The sequence below is a fragment of the Delphinus delphis genome, chromosome 14 (genome assembly GCF_949987515.2).
Source record: "Delphinus delphis chromosome 14, mDelDel1.2, whole genome shotgun sequence".
In the NCBI taxonomy this organism is placed as follows: domain Eukaryota; kingdom Metazoa; phylum Chordata; class Mammalia; order Artiodactyla; family Delphinidae; genus Delphinus; species Delphinus delphis.
In genome coordinates this window covers 4,842,671-4,854,830 of record NC_082696.1, presented here as the reverse complement: position 1 = coordinate 4,854,830, position 12,160 = coordinate 4,842,671, and positions in this window count along the sequence as shown.

Below are 12,160 nucleotides of genomic sequence, written 5' to 3'. Positions count from 1 at the left end.
TGAGTTGAACTGCATTAAATACATAATTTGTTTCATTTGAATGCAGGCCATTGCCAATAAAATAAGTCTAACAATACCAAAATGAAATATTGAAAACTAAATATCTTTGCTCTGGAAATAATTCTTCGTACTGCATCTTAGAAACCCTGCTTATTTTATTCCTACAAGAAATTTTCTGGGAAGCCTAGCTGATCTGCACCGTCAAGCAGCTGGCTTCATTTCTGGAACCATAGTTTCATTTTGCCATAATTATATGTCTTTTTAGAAACATTTCATTAGTCATCCTTGCAGCCCTGATGTATCAGTTTTTGTTAATACTGGAAAGTGAAAGTAGCGGGTATTTTGCTTTGGGAAATGGGATCTGATACAGTGAGCCATGAGCATTTCACAACCTGGAGCCAACTCTTAAGGGAGAATTGACTTTTTCCTGTGCTTCCAGGCCAAGAACGGACTCACAGGGCACATCCCCTGAGCTTCCCAGGACTGTAAGGGGTGAGTGTGGGGGTTATAAAGGGGACTCTGTTAGTGGGGGCTGGTCCCTTGAGAACGTCTTTAGAACTGAGCGGGGGGCACTTTGGGCCCATCCTCGTCTTTGTGCAGGCTCAGTAGGTCACCGTGGGCTAGTCGGAAACATGGCTTTAGAGCTTTGCCTGCTGCCTAGTGTTTTTCACTGTTGAGTCACTTGGAGCCGACGGCAGCTGACTTTGCTAGGGAGGAAGAGCTGTTCCCACAATACAGAAAGTGCAGCTGGGAAGACGGCAGGTCCAGGGGTAGCTTCTGCCTCTGGGGGTCACAGAATGATTCTGCGTGGCCTCCAGTTTTTAAAAAGCCTTTGTAAGTTCTAGAAGGTGACCACTTATCTTGCTTATTCTCTGTTTGAAGGAATTGAAAGACTTTCACTTGTTTACATACCAAGGCAGTGCACAATCTTCTAGAGCAGCACTCAAGTGGTGAGGGGCTGGGAATTTTCTTCCATGATCCTCTTCTTTCTGTTGTGGTTTATTTATTTAGCAGTCAGTAGCTTCCTTGTCTGCTTTCAGAATTGGGTGTATGTTAGGATCAGTCATGTACATTAGGGTCAGTCATATACGTTAGGATTAATCACATGTGTAGTTATATATATTAGGGCGTACATTGCCCCTGGTCTTTCCTCTGGAACCTCTTCCCCAGCCAAGGCTCTCCTGACAGCTACCTGAAAAAGAACACCCTTCCATGGTGGGATCTGAGCTCCAGCTAGCTTTCTCTTCAGTGTTCAAAACATAATAGTCTAATTTGCTAGAAATATGTACTGTAGGTAGCCCGTCTTTGGGTATTCTTCTGTTTCTGAAACGTCCCAAATCCATATTTATCATATACTTGCTACAAGTATATAATGAAAAACCACATTCTATGTGATGTTCAAGTTTATTTCTTTCAGAAGGCCAAAAAATGCTTTAAAACCAGACCCTAACAAAGCCCATAAAAGGAAAGAAAAATTTATAATTAACCAGGGAAAAAACATAAAAGAAAAAATATAAAAGGAAAAAAAATTAGGTAAACAGCATGTTGAAAAGACAGGGAATCTTTCCAGAAAAGCCAATCAATGGAGAAAAAGCATTCAGGAAAGTTTGATTTACACTAAGAAAAAAGAGCGACTAAAGAATTAAATTGACAAAAAGTCAATTAAAAAAAAGAAACCAATAAAAACAATAAAAGTATAAAGTTGCTTTACGCCATACAAAATGTGACACTGAAAGTTTTCCATTGATCAAGGAACCTTCTTTGCACCAAAGACCAACCTAATACCAAGGTCAGAACTTCCTGTGCTCCCAGCCTGCCAGATGGATGCCCCATGGAAGTGTGGTTATGGGAAGTGGGTTCTGAAGGTGAAGGGCTTAATTCTTAGCTGATTTATTAAAAATGTACAAATACAGCTAAGCAAATGAGAGAGAGACAGAAGCCGAGACAGACAAGAGAGAGAAACAGAGATAGAGAGGCAGAGACAGAGAGGGAGGTGAAGGTTGCCTTTGGAAGGCGGTGGCTGTTCTTTCACCCCTCTTGCCACCAGGCAGAGCAGAGGGTAAACCTCAAGGGGACCCTGTCTAGGGTCACGAATGCTGCGGACAGGCCAGGTCTCCCAGTTTCTTACAGAACTGCACGCAGCTGCTGTTTCCGAGAGTTTCAGTTCTCTCCAGGCAACTGGACCATATGACCTGTAGCTACTGTTCTTCGCAACTGTGGTTTCCTGAGCCAGGCCCCTAGAAGCTTTAGCTGGGTCCTGATGGGAAACGGAGCCGGAGAAGTGTTTGTCCTACAGCATCCTCTTCCCATCCTCCCTTCCTGGTCACTGTCAATACGGCAGCAGCGGGCACTGTTCTCTCCTTTTCTGGCATTGCTGTAGTTTACAAAAAAGTGACGGCAGTGGGAGAAGAAAAATATTACAGGGAAACTGAAAAGGAAAGAAAAAAATCAAGAAAGCTTTATCCTTTCACGTCTTCCTTTTATGGATTTTGCCCTTCCCTGAAGCCTGGACTTGCCTCTGTTGGCAAAGGGGCCTGGCAGAGCTGTGCAGCATGGCCTGCATTTCTCTTAAAGTTTCTGGAGGGATTCCCTGTGTTTGCAATTTGTAATATGGGTCTCTGTTTTTCAGAATTGGAGGGATGAATCCAAGGACTATCTGAATTTATTATGGTTGAGTAATTTGATTTTCAAGGTTATTCATTTAGTCAGCAAATGCTGTCTCAGGCATTGGGGCTCGAGAGAGCATGAAACAGACAAGAGCCTGGTGGGAAAAGATCAACAAGAAGGAAATAAATCAATGTAATACAAGTATTAGGTCGTTGGAAGAGCTGTAGGATAACGATAAAGCATTTGTAATGTGATAGAAGGCGCTTTGGTGGTGGGGTGAGGACCCCTTCGAGAGAGGAAGCGTGAAGTTCCAGAAGGAGAGGAGCCGTCAGTGAGAACGCGGGAGAACTGCAGCTGAGCCCGCGGTGAAGACTGGTGTGTCGTGCTTGAGTTAAAAACGGCAGGACAGGGCTTCCCTGGTGGCACAGTGGTTGAGAGTCCGCCTGCCGATGCAGGGGACACGGGTTCGTGCCCGGGTCCGGGAAGATCCCGCATGCCGCGGAGCGGCTGGGCCCGTGAGCCATGGCCGCTGAGCCTGCGCGTCCGGAGCCTGTGCTCCGCAACGGGAGAGGCCGCAACAGCGAGAGGCCCGCGTACCGCGGGAAAAAAAAAAAAAAAAAAAGGCAGGACAGACTGGCTGGGATGTTTGGGACAAACCAGGCAGAGGAATGGAATGAGCTCCAGAGGCAGGCAGGGGCCCTCCGTGTAGGGCTCTGTCATCAAAATTGATTTGCTGGTGAACGTTGGTAAAGCTCCGTACAGGCGTGCCTGGGAGGTACCGGGGGTCGGGTCCAGACCCCCCATAAGGCAACTATAGCAGCAAAGGAAATCTCCCAGTGCATGTAAAGTCACGCTTACCCTTTGTATGGGGGAGGGGGGCAAAATATATTTTCCCTCACTTTATGTCTTGGCACTAGTGATATATGCATAGATTACCTGTCCAGCACTCTCCTACCTTAACAGACACCAAATTACCAAGCATGTTTGCTAAGTGATTACTTTCATGCTTGAAAAAATGATATGCCTCACACCAATATAATTATTTTAGTTTTTTTAAAAGACGTGTCTAACGTGCAGTTTACATATATGACGATTCTGCATTAACACTGAAAGTAGATCATACAACAGTTTCAAAAACACATTAAGTGTGCAATAGCATTAGGTCTTAACCACAATGTACATACCTTTATTATAAATACTTTATTGCTACAAAATGCTAGCCATCATCTGAGCCTTTAGCAAGTTGTGATATTTTGCTGGTGGAGGGTTTGAAGTATTGCAAGAATTCCCAAAATGCGACACAGAGACACAAAGTGAGCAAATGGTGTTGGAGGAACGGTGCCAATAGACTTGCTCAATGCAGGGTTGCCACAAACTTTCAATTTGTAAACAACGCAATATCTTTGAAGCCCAGTAAAGCTAAGTTCAGTAAAACAAGTGCTTCCTGTACCAAGCTACCAGTACTGAGCAGTGGCTGTCGTGCACAAGGTAGGGTCTTTGTGTCCATTATCTCTAACCTCTAGGACAGCCTGGTGGGTGGGATGACCCCTGAGCAGAGGATAAAGCTGATTCTGAGAGACTCAGTACCAAGTCGTGGCCACCCTGCTATGAGGTGGCAGAGCTGGGATTCAAATACAGGGCTGCCCGCCACAAAGCCACAAAGCTGTGGCACAGACCTCGGCAGAGGGACTCCCCAGCCACCTGCAGAGATACCGGGCTTCTTCTCCACACCCCACCCTCCCCGGAGGACTCAGGATCAGTAGGTCTGGGGTAGGGCCTGCAGGCACATGCACATTCTAGAATATCCCCAGGGCATCCCGAAGACAACTGATATTTACAGCAGAACTAGAAGTCACGCTTCTGTATTCCAGAAAACTTTAAATAATCAATCAATCAATTTAGCAAGCAGACAGACAGCAATGAGCACAGCCCTTCATGTGGGAGAGGAGCCGGGTGTGTTCTTTGAGTACACAATCTGAGGCACCAGGAGGCTCTGAAAGACACACAGGAGCTCAGAAGGGGAATGTTAGCATTTTCACTAATGAAATATTTTCCTGCAGAAGCATGAATATGGTACAGTTATAGTGAGATGACAGAGTGAAGGTTTTCTGACTGGAAGTCCAATTTTCCCCTGGACCTATAGCATAGCTATATGCTGCTAGAATGGCAAAGCTTAGTTGTCTTCAGTAATATGTATTTTTAAATTCACATTCTTATTTTTAGTTGCTTGGTAAATACGTTGCCTCTGTTATACAAATGAAGAGCACAGCCATAGGCTCCTGTTAAAGGGTATTTACCACTAAGTTTGGAAACTGATTGCTTCCCCGTAGTTAAGTACAATCACAGATTCTTATATGAGATGATGGAAAATGTAGGCGGAATTAGAAAAGCTCTCTCTAGAAGGAAGTTTTCAGAGACTGTCTGATAAGGATGCTCTGCTTGTTGGTGGGATGTCAGAAGTCCATGAGGATGACTTTCCTCACCGGTTTGAAGCACTTTATTGATATTTATGATATAAAATAAAAGGAACAATTCCATATACATTTTAATTTTCATTCAGAAATATTTTTGAGCTTCTCTCTATAAAATAGTTGCCTACCTGTTGGGGTCGGGGACGGAGGTGACGCAGACATGAGTCCTCTTATTAGTAAGATTGATGTGTAGGAGGAGAAAAGTGACAGGTACTCTGACTGTCCTGCAAGGGAGAAAGCAGTGCCCAGAGGAGAGCAGAGATGGACACCCCTGTGAAAGGCAGAATTTGTGACGCCATCCAAAGGAGATGATAGCTGAGCTGTGTCGTGAAGGATGTGTATCAATAGACATCCCGATGTCAGGTGTTCAAACCCGGACTCCTAATCTCATCCCTCCTCCTGTCTCTCACCATCCTCATGGTATTCATGGTGCCTCTGTCCTTCCCACAGCTCAGGCCATAAACCTTGGCATTACTTGACTCTTCATTTTCTCTGACACCTCATTTTCAATCCATCAGCAAGTTGCATCTGCTGTATCTTCAAAATACATCCTGATGACCCTTAGGTAGAAAAGTTTTGTGTCAGTGGTGAGGCCAGATCTCGAATCCAAACTTTCTTATTCTAGAGTTCGCACTCTTCCCCAAGGGTAGGACGATGTGGAAAATTTATTTTATGTGTGGAGGCTAGTACTACGAGCAGGGAGTGTTGGAAAATTAGACTCAGAGGTAGAGTGGGATCAAGTCAGGGAGAGCTTTCAATTCTAGATTGAAGAGCTTGGATTTCATTCCACAAATCATAGAGAATCTAGTATTTGGGGGTAGGATAATAGCAGAATCTAAACTCCACTTCGGGGAGTTTCATCTGGCTGCAGAGTGAGACATCTTGAAGAAGAGAAGCACCTTGAGGTGGAACCTGTTCCAGTGGTCTGGAGAGAAGCCCAGAGAGATTTAGTGAGAGTCGCTGCATTGGAGCTGGAAAGAAAGCAGTGAAAATGGGCATTTCTGGGGTCCATTAAAAATACCTCGGCCATTTGTTGGCTTTGAAGGCAAGGAAAGAAGACACAAAGATAACACTTTTCTTCACATTGTGTAAGTAAAATTTACATACAATAAAATGCACTGAAGTGGATGTTTTGAAGCTGTGTGTAGGGGAAGACAGTGATGTCATTAACATAACTTTATTTTGGAAGAAAAATGAGAAGTTCAGTTAATTTTGAGGTGTTCGTGGGTCATCTTGCTGAAGTTATGCAATCAGGTAGTTAGAGATAGCATAATGCAGAGACGTGGCTCAAGTTACAGGTTTAGGAGTAAGCCAACCAGGTGCGTGAAGCTGGAATCCTCAAGTAGCAACACTGAGAGTCGGAGTTTTCAATCTAAACAATATTGCCACAAGAGAAGGAAACTGCTAGGAAGCTTTTGTTTCTTCTTGTCAGTTCTGCATAGAAAAAAGTCTCTAAGATTTTACAACCGTAGTCGTGACCTCGTACTACTTTTGAGGTTGAAGTGTGTGCCACCATATGGTCCAGGAACCTCCAAGCCAAGAGATAATTTAAAAAGTGATTCTAAGCTGGTAATAATTCTGGGGCATCCAGTAAAATTAAACACAAGAGGGTTGTAATTATAAACCCTCATCCAAGTTTACCTAAGACTCCCTCAGATAAAGTCACACTGAAGATGTGCTCATACGAGGAAAGATGCCGGTGTGAGCAACAGTCTTACGACACTGTGATGTTTATATTCAGAGAAGGAAGAGAACAATAGGTGAATGGAGTGAGGAGGCCACAGCTAGATACACACACATGCAAAAAGTCAGATACAGCATTATAAATCAGAGTGGAAAAGGATATTATTCACTAATCATGGAACAATGCTGGTTATTCTTATTATATTTCAAATATCTAGATTACATTTGTACCTCTCCCTGTTCAGACCTACAACTGAACAGTAAAACTTTTAAGAGATAACATAAAAATGTATTTTTCGATCTTATGGTAAAAAACATTTTCTTAAATATGATATACAAAGCGCAACCTTAAAAGGAAAAGACTGATAAAATTGACAATATTAAAATTAAGACTTCTCCACAATAAGACATGGTTTTAAAACATTGAGAAGACTGGAAGAAATTTGCAAATGCATAGAACCCATGGAGGATTAGTATCCATAATAAGTGACGAAACTCAACAAAAATGACAAATGAACTAAATTAAAAGTTAAGCAATCTACATAAACAGGAAATTTCAGAACAGAAAACCTAAATTGTCAATAAAATATGTAAGGATGTTTAACCATTTGATTTTAATAACAATGAGATGTGATTTGACAGCCCTCCATCCTGATCTATGTGGGGTACACATAGAGTAGCAGGGCACCCTCTTACACTGCTTATGAGAACAGTAATTGGTGCAATTCTGGGAGAACAATTCTGGGAATGTAGCAATATCGAATACACTCATATACTATGATCCCACAGTGCTCCTTTCGGGTACATAACCTAGACTCTAGGGCCTAGAGAGACTCTTGCACATCTACACAATGAGTCAGAGAAGCGACATGGTACAGAGAGAGCTGCAGGAAGGGCGTCAAGATGGGTCTTTGCAGAACCTTTACATGAACAGTAGAGGAAGGATCAGGGGAAGAGCTCATGGAAGGAGTGGAGGAGAGCTAAGAGAACATAGGTCAGTGCTGTCAGAGACAGAGAACCTCAAGGAAGAGGCTGGTCAGGTGTATCCAAAACTACTAAGTTTAATGAAAATGATATCTTCAAAGAGGCTGTTAAATTTGTTCTTTGGGAAATTAGCAAGGAAAATCTTGAAAGAGCTTTAAATGGAGTGATGAGGGGTTAACCCATGCGTATTGAGATGGGATAGGAGCCTGGAGGGGTAGTTTGAATAAGGTGATAGCCTTAAAAAGCCTAGGTAGATTACTCAAAAAGTTTAGCTGTGGGAGGAAGGAGGAAGGGAAGTTATTCTTTTGTGGACATGGCAGGATCAGTGGAAGAGACATGAGACTTGAGCTATTTGTAGAGAAGTAGTGAAAGTAAAGATGCAGTAGGGACAGAGGGTAGTGATGGAACAGAATCTACAATCATTTAAACTGCAGCAAAGACTAAAAGAGGTGTTTTTATGTACTTTAAATTGGAATTTGTTTGTATACATTGAAAAGTAAGGAAACTTTGAGGAAAGAAACACCGAACTATGCAAGCACTTAATAATTATGATTTGAGAACCAGATTACATTTGAAAAAATACATTGTTTTTTCCCCCTGTGCTATAACAGTAGGTCCTTATTAGTTATCTATTTTAAATATAGCAGTGTGTACATGTCAATCCTAAACTCCCAGTCTATCCCTCCCCCCGACCCTTCCCCCCAGTAACCATAAATTCCTTCTCTAAGTCTGTGAGACTGTTTCTGTTTAAAATACGTTGTTTTTAATTGCACTTGTTTCAAGAGTTTTTCCTTTTTTTCCTTTCAGTTTTTTGTTTGTTTTTAGTTAGGCAAGGAAATAGTTTCACTATAGATGTTGGGAACTGATGGGTGGAATCCTTCTGTCTTTTCTTCATAAAAATTTGGCAACAGTCCCCTTTTACATTGTGGAATGTATCATATGAAACTATGGTATACTTTTGTTCAGAACAAAGGTTTTGTCTGGTGGGTTTGTTTTAAAAATCCCTTTTCTCTTCAACTGCTAGGAGAAAGTCTGGGGGAAAATTCTAATGTATTTTTCTTTCCATGACATTTTAAAAATATACCGATACACTCTGGTGGTCTTTCTTTCGCCTTGAACAAAGTTGGGTTACTCAACCTCAGCTTGACTTCCTGAGTCTCAGCCACTTCCTTCCCCTTGTCCAACTTGTGACCCCCAGATATCATTTGGGGGGCACTTAGTTCAACATTGACTGGCCACCTGGTATATCTGCTGACTCTCAACTTGGCACTCATAACATAAAGGAGCTAAGAGTAGCCCAGAGAGCTTGACCTCAAGGCTTCCCTCTGAAATTATATTGCACCAACAACTTCAGACTGATACAACAGAAGCTTTTAAGAAAACCCCTTCCCAGAGTCCCAGGGGGAAGTCAGCACATGGAGGATGGCAGTGTGAGCCTCCCCTGCTCTCCGTGTTACGCAAAGCCTTCTGAAGCACCACCCCCTTTCAGGGTACAGCCTGGAGATTTATAACTTTGACTCTTTACTCTCTTCCTTCCCTCTCTATGTCCTTCTCACCATATCCTAGACTGTAACAGTATCAGTTTTTTTTCTTTTTCTTGTCTTAGATCATTTTCTACTAGTAATACAAGAACAAATCTCATCCTCTTAAATGAAAGGGGAGCCCATTCTATTCCAAGAGAGAATGGTTTGAGTGAGTCCTCAATATAAGTGAGGTGTGGTTCTTGATATGCTAAAGGGGGAAATAAAGTATTAAATCCTTTCTCTCAACAGTATTTGGTTCTTGAGTTCATGGTCTTGCTGCAAAATCTTACTTTGCTGCCAGAAGTTGAAAAGCTAAAAAGAAAAAAAGAAATGTGTAGATTGCTAGTTCTACCTGATAAATCCAATCTTCCTATCTTGTGTTAGTAGTGGAATTTTTAGCTAGGTCCATTGTTGCCTAGGTAGACCACATTTCCCGGATTCCTTTGCAGCTAATTCTGGCCATAAGGCTAAGTCCTGGCCAACAGAGTGTGCAGCATGATGTGAAAAACTTCCAGATGGTGACCTTAAAGGAATGGATGAGACTTTCCTGTCTTGATTCTTCTTCCATTCTGCTCCCTGAAACATGGATGTAGTGTAACCCAACATTGGATGTGGCTGAGCACATGACCTTATTAGAGATTTTTCTTGTTTCTTGAGGTAGGATTGTATCGCTATAAACTTCCCTCTTAGAACTGCTTTTGCTGCATCCCATAGGTTTTGGGTCATCGTGTTTTCATTGTCATTTGTTTCTAGGTAATTTTTGATTTCCTCTTTGATTTCTTCAGTGATCTTTTGGTTATTTAGTAGAGTATTGTTTAGCCTCCATGTGTTTGTATCTTTTACGGGATTTTTTTCCCCTGTAATTGATATCTAGTCTCATAGCGTTGTGGTCTGGAAAGGTACCTGATTCGATTTCAATTTTCTTAAATTTACCAAGGCTTGATTTGTGACCCAAGATATGGTCTATCCTAGAGAATGTTCCATGAGCACTTCAGAAGAAAGTGTATTCTGTTGACTTTGGATGGAATGTCGTAAAAATATCAATTAAATCCATCTTGTTTAATGTGTCATTTAAACCTTGTATTCCTTATTTATTTTCATTTTGGATGATCTGTCCATTGGTGAAAGTGGGGTGTTAAAGTCCCCTATTATGATTGTGTTACTGTCGATTTCCCCTTTTATGGCTGTTAGCAGTTGCCTTATGTATTGAGGTGCTCCTATGTTGGGTGTATAAATATTTAAAATTGTTATATCTTCTTCTTGGATTGATCCCTTGATCATTATGTAGTGTCCTTCTTTGTCTCTTGTAATGGTCTTTATTTTAAAGTCTGTTTTGTCTGATATGAGAATTGCTACTCCAGCTTTCTTTTGATTTCCATTTGCATGAAATGTCTTTTTCCGTTCCCTCACTTTCAGTCTGTATGTGTCCCTAGGTCTGAAGTGGGTTTCTTGTAGACAGCATATGTACAGGTCTTGTTTTTATATCCTTCAGGCAGTCTATGTCATTTGGTTGGAGCATTTAATCCATTTACATTTAAGGTAGTTATTGATATGTGTGTTCCTATTACCATTTTCTTAATTGTTTTGGGTTTGTTTTTGTAGGTCTTTTCCTTCTTTTGTGTTTCCTGCCTAGAGAATCTCCTTTAGCATTTGTTGTAAAGCTGGTTTGGTGGTGCTGAATTCTCTTAGCTTTTGCTTATCTGTAAAGGTTTTAATCTCTCTGTTGAATCTGAATGAGGTGCTTGCTGGGTAGAGTAATCTTGGTTGTAGGTTTTGCCCTTTCATCACTTTAAATATGTCCTGCCACTCCCTTCTGGCTTGCAGAGTTTCTGCTGAAAGATCAGCTGTTAACCTTATGAGGATTCCCTTGTATGTTATTTGTTGCTTTTCCCATGCTGCTTTTAATATTTTTTCTTTGTATTTAATTTTTGATAGTTTGATTAATATGTGTCTTGCTGTGTTTCGCTTTGTGTTTTCCTGTATGGGACCCTCTGTGCTTCCTGGACTTGATTGACTATTTCCTTTCCCATGTTAGGGAAGCTTTCAACTATAATCTCTTCAAATATTTTCTCAGACCCTTTCTTTTCCTCTTCTTCTTCCGGAACCCCTATAATTCAAATGCTGGTGCATTTAATGTTGTCCCAGAGGTCTCTGAGACTGTCCTCAATTCTTTTCATTCTTTTTTCTTTATTCTGCTCCCTAGCAGTTATTTCCACCATTTTATCTTCCAGCTCACTTATACGTTCTTCTGCATCAGTTTTCCTGTGATTGATTCCTTCTAGAGTGTTTTTAATTTCAGTAATTGTGTTGTTCATCACTGTTTGTTTGCTCTTTAGTTTTCTAGATCTTTGTTAAATGTTTCTTGTATTTTCTCCATTCTGTTTCCGAGATTCTGGATCATCTCTACTATCATTACTCTCAGTTCCTTTTCAGGTAGTTTGCCTATTTTGTCTTTAGTTATTTGGTCTTGTAGGTTTTTACCTTGCTCCTTCATCTGTAACATATATTTTTGTTGTTTCTTTTTTCTTTTCTTTTTTTTTCTTTTTTTTTTGATGGGTGATGCTGTAGTCCTGTCTTACTGGTTGTTTGGCCTGAGACGTCCAGCACTGGAGTTGGCAGGCAGTTGGATAGAGCCAGGTCTTGGTGCCGAGACAAGGACCTTCGGGATGCCTCACTCCGATTAATATTCCCTGGGGTCTGAGGTTGCTTTTAGTCCAGTGTTCGGACTCGGAACTCCCACCACAGGAGCTCAGGCTTGACCTCTGGCCTGGGAATCAAGATCCCACAAGCCGGTCACTGGGGGTTCCTCCATCCCCTTATGTGTCTGTGGTCCCCCACCAGTGCCTGCCACATGACCTTAGAAAGTACAGAAAAATAAGATAGAAAGGAGGA